An 8,162-nucleotide genomic window follows, 5' to 3' on the forward strand; every position below is an offset into this window, starting at 1 on the left:
AGCAGATGCAGGGTCTGCCTGTTGGCCACATACACTGCCCCTCCTCCTAGATGACATCCTTAAGGGGCCCATACACTGGTTGATTTCAGCCATCGATTGATTCTATAGAATCGATCGATCAGAAATTGATTCTTTTAAATCTATCGATTTGTGACCGATTTTGATCGATTTCAATGGATTTGATCTATCTGACAGGATGGAAGATCTAGGTCGATCTGCTGCTGGTAGCAGATCCATGGCCCATAGAGTTGCATTGGATCTAATGGTCCAATAATGCATTTAGATCGATTTCCAATAGATTTCATTCTGATATCTATTGGAAATCTGTTCCTAGTGTGTGGCACACATCAGATAGATTCCTGTCAGATTGGACTTGACAGGCATCTGACAGAAATCTATCTGATGGCCGAATATGCTGCAAATCTATAAGTGTATGGCCACCTTTAAAATTAACAAGAGAAACTGTGATCATGTGACCAGATAAATTATCCATCTGCATGTATGGTATGTTTAATAACAACACAAATGGGCAGCAATAGATTAAGGACTTCTGTCTCCGAACGTGCTAATCCCTGGAGACACAAGGATTGAATTAAAGTGACTCTGTGCAAACACTGTGATCTGAAGCAAAACTGTATACATCACCCACGTTTCCCTTTATTTCTCTACGTCTGGCTTCAATGTAGTTTTTCTTTACTCTGAATCACTTCTTTTCTGTATGGAGTGAGAGTCAGGACTAAGGCAGGGTCCTTTTCCACTGGGAAGCTATATTGCAATCGTGCATCTCAGCTATTTCCATTACCCGCGATTGCGGCGTATATCCGCTGGGATGCAAGAATCACACACCACGATGATTGCGATTCAGGGAAAAAAAACAGCTGTGCTCTGCTTTCTGAAGCAGATCACAGCTAGGGAAAAAGGGCCCTAAGTCATAAACTGTTTCCACACCTTCCTGCCTCCCCAAGCTCTGCCATTGGCTAGCACACCTGCTCTGGCTATGTGATACTGAAAACAGGTTTAGCAGATGTCTGTTATTACATCCTTATATTGCCCAGAGGACTGTGTTATCGCATCCTTATATTGCCTAGAGGACTGTTACTAACTTACTTTAAATTGCCTAGAGGATTGGTATTACATCCTTACATTGCCTGGAGGACTGTGTTATTACATTCTTACATTGCTTAGAGAACTGTGTACTCGCATCCTTATATTGCCTACAGGACAGTGTTACCGCATCCTTAAAGAAAACCTGTAACTAAAAAAAGTTCCCCATGGGGGGTACTCGCCTCGGGTGGGGGAAGCCTCCGGATCCTATCGAGGCTTCCCCCCCTCCTCCTGTGTCCCACGGCAGTCTCGGGGGTGTAAATATTTACCTTCCCGGATCCAGCGCAGGCGCAGTATCGGCTCTCTGCTCGGAGATAGGCAGAAATAGCAGATCGCTGACGGTGCGCTCTACTGCGCAGGCGCAAGTCTCCTGCACCTGCATAGTAGAGCGGACTTGACAGAGATCGGCTATTTCCACCTATCTCCGTGCTGAGAGCCGCAACAGTGCCACCCGCTGGAGCCAGGGAAGGTAAATATAGCACAGCCTTGTCAGGCTTGTCGAGCCAGGATTGTGGGCCACTTCAGGGGAGCCAGTGCTGGATTGCTTGCAGCTACAGGGGAGAGGGAAGCCTCATTGGGACCCTGAGGCTTCCCCCTCCTGAGGTAAGTACCCCCCAGGGGACTTTTTTTTTTTAGTACAGAGTCTCTTTAAACTGTCGCAAGGACTGTGTTACCACATCCTTATATAGCCTAGAGTGTTTATCAACTTTTCATTGGTATGTACCCCTTTTGAAACCCTGTGTTTATTAAAAATTACCTAAAGTGTAATAGATAATGCCTGTAGTGACAGGTTCAATCTGCATGACTGAGGATGGGGCAGCGGGGTCCTGGTTGGTAGCTACAGAGCTGGGGGCGGGCCATGGCCATGCAGGCGGAGGTTTATGAAGACCTTTCGGCAATCTACGGAAACAAGGCCACCGCTCCTCTGCTCCGAAGACTTCAGGACAGGTAATGTATATAACCACGCACCTCCCCCCATCTGTCCTTATGCAGATAGAGTCTATTATAGGCTTCCTTTTAAAATAAATATTATTTAATACATACCAATAATAAATTATTCATTTTAATTAGCTATAAAATACTATTTTGGTGTTTTTTATTTGTGCTATAATTTTCTCACACTCAGAGTTTGATATACTTAACTATATCGAGACTTACCACCTGGATCCATCAGAAGTAACCCCTGGAGTGCGCGTACCACATTTTGTGAACCTAGGGCCTAGAGGACTTTGTTATCACGGCCTCATATTACCCAGGGTCCTTTATATTGCCACAACATCAGATTACCCAGAGGCCTCTGTTATCACTTCCTCATATTACCCACAGACATCTAGGTCACATCTTCACACTACCCTAAAGTGTCTACATTAAAACACACTAATTTTACCCAGAAGCCTCTGTTTTCACTCCATCATATGACCCAGTGGCCTCTGTTATCATTTGCATCCTATTACCTAGCGGCCTCTTTTATCATGCAATCATTTTACCCAGAAGCCTCTATGCTATCACACCATCATATTACCCAGAGGTCTGTATGTTATTACACCACCATATTAACCAGAGGCCTCTGTTATTGCACATATTACCCAAAGGTTGTTATGTTATTACACCATAATATTACCCAGAGGCCTCTGATACCACTACCCAGAGGCCTCTATTTCACACCATTAGTTTACTCTGAAGTCTCGATGTTAGCATACCATCCGATTACCCAAAGGTAGAGATGGTAAATGAGATGCAAATAATTCTGACTTCCCTGCATATTTTATGCAAAGTGTATGTAGCTTGGGAATACGCAAATCGAATGTACTTCCTGACAATTTTGATTAGCCCAATTTCAATACAATTTGCGTTATATGTGCACACAAGCTAGTATTATTTGCATCTTACTGGCCATCTCTACCCAAGGTCTTCTGTGTAGAGGTGGTCAGTGAGATTCCAATAATTCTGAGTTTATGCAGAGTTATGCAAATTTTTATGCAGCTGGAAAACGGACAAATCAAAGCCTGCTAAGGTGGAATTTGACTGGTCCACTTTCAAGTTGCATAACTGCATCAACACAAATCTGCATCTTATGGACCATTCCTACTCGCGTGTTATTACACCATCTTATAACTCAGACACCTCTGTTATCACACCATTGTACTACCCAGAGGTCTCTGTTATCACACCATCGTATCACCCAGACACCTCTGTTATCGCACCTGCCTATTACCCAGTGGTCTCTGTTATCACTCCCTCATATTACCCAGAGACCTCTGTTATCACACCCTCATATTACCCAGTGATCTCTGTTATCATACCCTCATATTACCCAGTGATCTGTTATTACACCCTTATATTCCCCAGAGACCTCTGCTATCACACCCTCATATTACCCAGAGGCCTCCGTTATTACACCTTCATACTACCCAGAAGCCTCTGCTATCACACCCTCATAGAGGCCTCTGTTACTACACCCTCATATTACCCAGAGGCCTTTGTTATCACACCCTCATATTACCCAGAGACCTCTGTTATCACACCTGCATATTACGCAGTGGTCTGTTATCACACCCTCATATTACCCAGAGACCTCTGTTATCACACTTGCATATTACCAAGTGCTCTCTGTTATCACACCCTCATATTACCCAGAGACCTCTGTTATCACACCATTACATTACCCAGAGGCCTCTGTTATTACACCTTCATACTACCCAGAAGCCTCTGCTATCACACCCTCGTATTACCCAGAGGTCTTTGTTATCACCCCCTCATATTACCCAGAGGCCTCTGTTATCACACCCTCATACTACCCAGAGGCCTCTCTTATCACACCTGCATATTATCCAGAGGGCTTTGTTATCATACCCTCATATTACAGAGGCCCCTGTTATCACATCCCCTTATTACCCAGAGGCCTCTGCTATCACACCCTGCTACCCAGAGGCCTCTGTTATCACACCCTCATATTACCCAGATGCCTCTGTTATTACACCCTTATGTTATCCACAGGGTTATTAATACACATTACATGGCTAGAATTTTCCATCCTTTTCTGGGTTATTGTCAGATCATAGGGGTGTTGAGAGGCATATGAATTTGTGGATGCATGACTGCAGTTGCTACAACTGCAGACAGAGGGCATCCTGGCTCATGTTAGGTCACAGTGAAAGGGCTCAGAAAATTGGGATTTTTATAATAAAGTTGCAGCATATGTAGAGGACAGCCTGGGTCACATCATGGTGATGCTGAGAGGTGTGAGAATTAGTGGTTGGGTGATTGCTGTTGCAGCATCTGCAGCTAGAGTGCAGCCTGGGTCATATCATGGTGATGGTGTGAATTAGTGGCTGTGTGCTTGCTGTTGCGGCATCTGCAGCTAGAGGGCAGCCTGGGACACATCATGGAGAGTGATGCTGAGAGGTGTGGGAATTAGTTGTTGGGTGATTGCTGTTGCGGCATCTGCAGCTAGAAGGCAGCCTGGGACACATCATGGAGAGTGATGCTGAGAGGTGTGGGAATTAGTGGTTGGGTGATTGCTGTTGCAGTATCTGCAGCTAGAGGGCAGCCTGGGACACATCATGGAGAGTGATGCTGAGAGGTGAGGGAATTAGAGGCTGAGAAATTGCTGTTGCAGTATTTGCAGCTAGAGGGCAACCTGGTACGCATCATGGAGAGTGATGCTGAGAGGTGTGGGAATTAGAGGCTGAGTGATTGCTGTTGCAGTATATGCAGCTAGAGGACAGACTGGGTAGTAAACAGCCTGGGTAGTATCATACATGCAGAGCAGGTTAAGCTTATTAAAGGGGCACTATGGCGAAAATTAGGTTTCTGGCATAACCCAGCACCAAACATTAGGAGCATCAAATAATAAGCAGTTTTTTAATATGCTTGAAAGGTTATACATAGATCCTACCCATCCTCCTCATCTGCTGACTTGGGCTGCTCTGTAACAGCTCTCTCCCTGCTGAAGGTGACACTGGAATGTGGAGGATCTATTAAACAAACAAACACTCCATTTTACACTCACTAGGCCCATTCACACTAGAAATTGCTAAACGCAATCGCTGAACAATTTTCTGGTGTTTTCCAGCTTTTTCCCAAGAGATTTTCCTACGATTTGCGTTTTCTAGGTAGTTTTGTGGTTAAACTGTAAGGTTTGATGGGTAAAATCGCGGGAAAAACTCTGGGAAAAACTGTTGATTGTGAACAGGCCAGCGATTTCAGAAAATGAAATTTCCACTTACCTGGAGCTTCCTCCAGCCCACCGTAGGATCCGAGGTCCCACGGCATCCTCCTGGCTCCGCTCCCGGTCTCCGGCTGCGCGGCTCTGTTAGCAGACGACTTCGGCCTGAAGTCGTCCAGTCTGGTTCCCTCTTCCTGATGTGAGTACTCACGCCGGTCGGCATGAGAGTCCTGCGCATGTGCGGTTCAATATTAGAGAACCGTGCATGCGCAGGACTCTCTCGCCGGCCGGCGTGAGTATGCACATCGGGAACAGGGAACCAGACCAGACGACTTCAGGCCGAAGTCATCTGCTAACAGAGCCGCTAGCCAGGGAGTGGAGCTGCTTAGTATCTGATGCTACTAATATTACACCAGGGTTATCCTAGTAGCCTAATATTCCCTATAGTTCCCTTTTAAACTTAAAAAAAAGTCTTCACTGCGGGAAGCTGAACATTTCTGCAAGGTCAATGACATGCAAATCATTCTGGTTTGCATGCAAACTGTATGCAGCTTGGAGCTGGCCAATCAAATCCACCTCCTGTGAGCTATGATTGGCCCAATTCCAATCTGCATGCAAGTCAGATTTCTTATGGTGGCCATACACTGGTCACAATTTTCAAATGTTATTCAGCTGTTTCAAACGATTCACTATTTTCAGCTGATTGACCGAGACGGAATCTGATCAGTGATTGGTCGGGACAGTGTCCCTGGTGGCGTTCCATTTCAGGACGAGTGGCGCAGGAGCGTAGCTAACCTCACCTGTCCGCCGGCGCCTCCTCCTGTGTCTTCTCTCCTGGGACGTCTGTGTCACATGACAAACACTAGAGGCCTGTATACTCGTAAGGATCAGTAAAATCTCGTTATAATAAACTCTGGTATAGTAAACTACCTCTCCGGTCCCGCCAATCTCCATTATAAGTCTATGGGAGCAACGCCTGGTGCAGTAAACTCCGATATAATAAAACTTCTGTTATAGTAAACATGTTTTTTGGCCTCTACGTGACGCTGATTTTGGATATAGTAAACGGTGGGCGGTGCATGCGTCAATATGTCAGTGGGCGGTGCATGCGTCATATGTCAGTGTGAAACCCATGGTCGGCTGCTCTCTTCAGGCTGTAGTGCAGATCAGATCAGGCAAACTTGCTACAAAACTAAGTGGAGAGGAGAGTGCTAAGTCCCGCCCGCAGAGGTATCGGAGTCACTCGCATTAAAGATGCGATTGGCTTATCATGATTGGCTGCATTTTGAAGAGAGGCTTCATGATTGGCTCATGTGTGAGTTTTGCAGGACACATGCTGCAAGTCCCGCCCGAGGAGGTATTGGAGCCACTCACAGGAAGCAAGTGGCTGCCTCTATACAGTGACGGCTGCAATTTTTAAGGAGCCCTGGATAGTGGTTGTACTCTTGTACTGTACCTCCAATGGGAGGACAGAGCTGGTCCTGTGCAGCAGAGAATGTACCAGGGCATGCTGGGATATTTCTAGGACAAGTGCTTGTACTGTACCTCCAATGGGAGGACAGAGCTGCTCCTGTGCAGCAGAGAATGTACCAGGGCATGCTGGGATATTTCTAGGACAAGTGCTTGTACTGTACCTCCAATGGGAGGGCAGAGCTGCTCCTGTGCAGCAGAGAATGTACAAGGGCATGCTGGGATATTTCTAGGACAATTTCTGATATAGTAAACCACTCCCTTGGAGTTTACTATAATGAGATTATACTGTATAAACTTCTAATAGTTGAAATAAGAATGAGAGGTTATCTCTTACCTCTCTCGACCACAAAAACACCTCTGATCGCCCATATCCTAATCACCTTCCTGCAAGCCACTGTGTATTACCCTGAGGAAGCGTGCTTGTACCCATGAAACGCGTTGTCTATTTTGTGTTTTGAATTCATCCTTTTCCAGTACTACTGGCGTTTTTGATGCCAGGAGAGGTAAGAGATTACCTCTCATTCTTATAACTATTAGAAGGTTACAGTATATATATTTTTTAGGTTGGGTGCCTCCATCCTTACGAGTATCCAAATAAACCTCCTTTCCCCTAAAGTCTACAAACCCAGGAAAGCAACCATCCAGCTTCTGGCAGGACCTGGAAAACCGAGCGGGGACGGGTAATTTCCCACTGGTTTATATGGTAATTGCAGGGATCTACAGACCACTCTGGCGAGTATATCATTACAACTTCCCATTTATTAACGATACTACACCATTGAACTCCTGGTCTCTCTGTTTACCTAGATGGTCTCGAGTACAAGGATCACCGGAACCCTCCTACTAATGGTCATATAAGGTATGTGCCATGGTGGCCCAAGTGTTTGGCCTTTAGTGTTTAGTCACATGACATAGGTGCCCCAGGAGAGAAGAGACAGCGAGGAGCATCCAATGGTGGAGAGAAGACACACATCGGCAGACAGATGAGTGTAAGCTCTGCTGCCTACACTCTGCATGGTTCGGGGGCGGACATAGGTGGAGAGAACCGGCAGACAGTGCACCCAGATTCTCAATAGACTTCATGCTGAAGTCTATTGAAAATCAGTCTACAGTGTGTGGAGGGATTTCAGCAGATAGCTCCCTCTCTGGTCAGATAATGATCTGAGAGGGATCTATTGGTTGGCCACTAGGGATGATCAATGGGATGCAAATATTTCCAAGTTCATGCAGAATTATGTAAATTTTCATGCAAATATATGCAGCTTGAAAATGGACCAATCAATCCCACCCAGGTTTAAATTGACTGGTCCATTTTCAAGCTGCACATATTTGCATAAAAATGTACATAATTCTGCATGAACTATTTGCATATCATTGATCATCCCTATTGGCCAGTAGCGATGGTCAATGAGATGCA

The sequence above is a fragment of the Hyperolius riggenbachi genome, chromosome 8, assembly GCF_040937935.1.
Source record: "Hyperolius riggenbachi isolate aHypRig1 chromosome 8, aHypRig1.pri, whole genome shotgun sequence".
Taxonomy (NCBI): Eukaryota; Metazoa; Chordata; class Amphibia; order Anura; family Hyperoliidae; genus Hyperolius; species Hyperolius riggenbachi.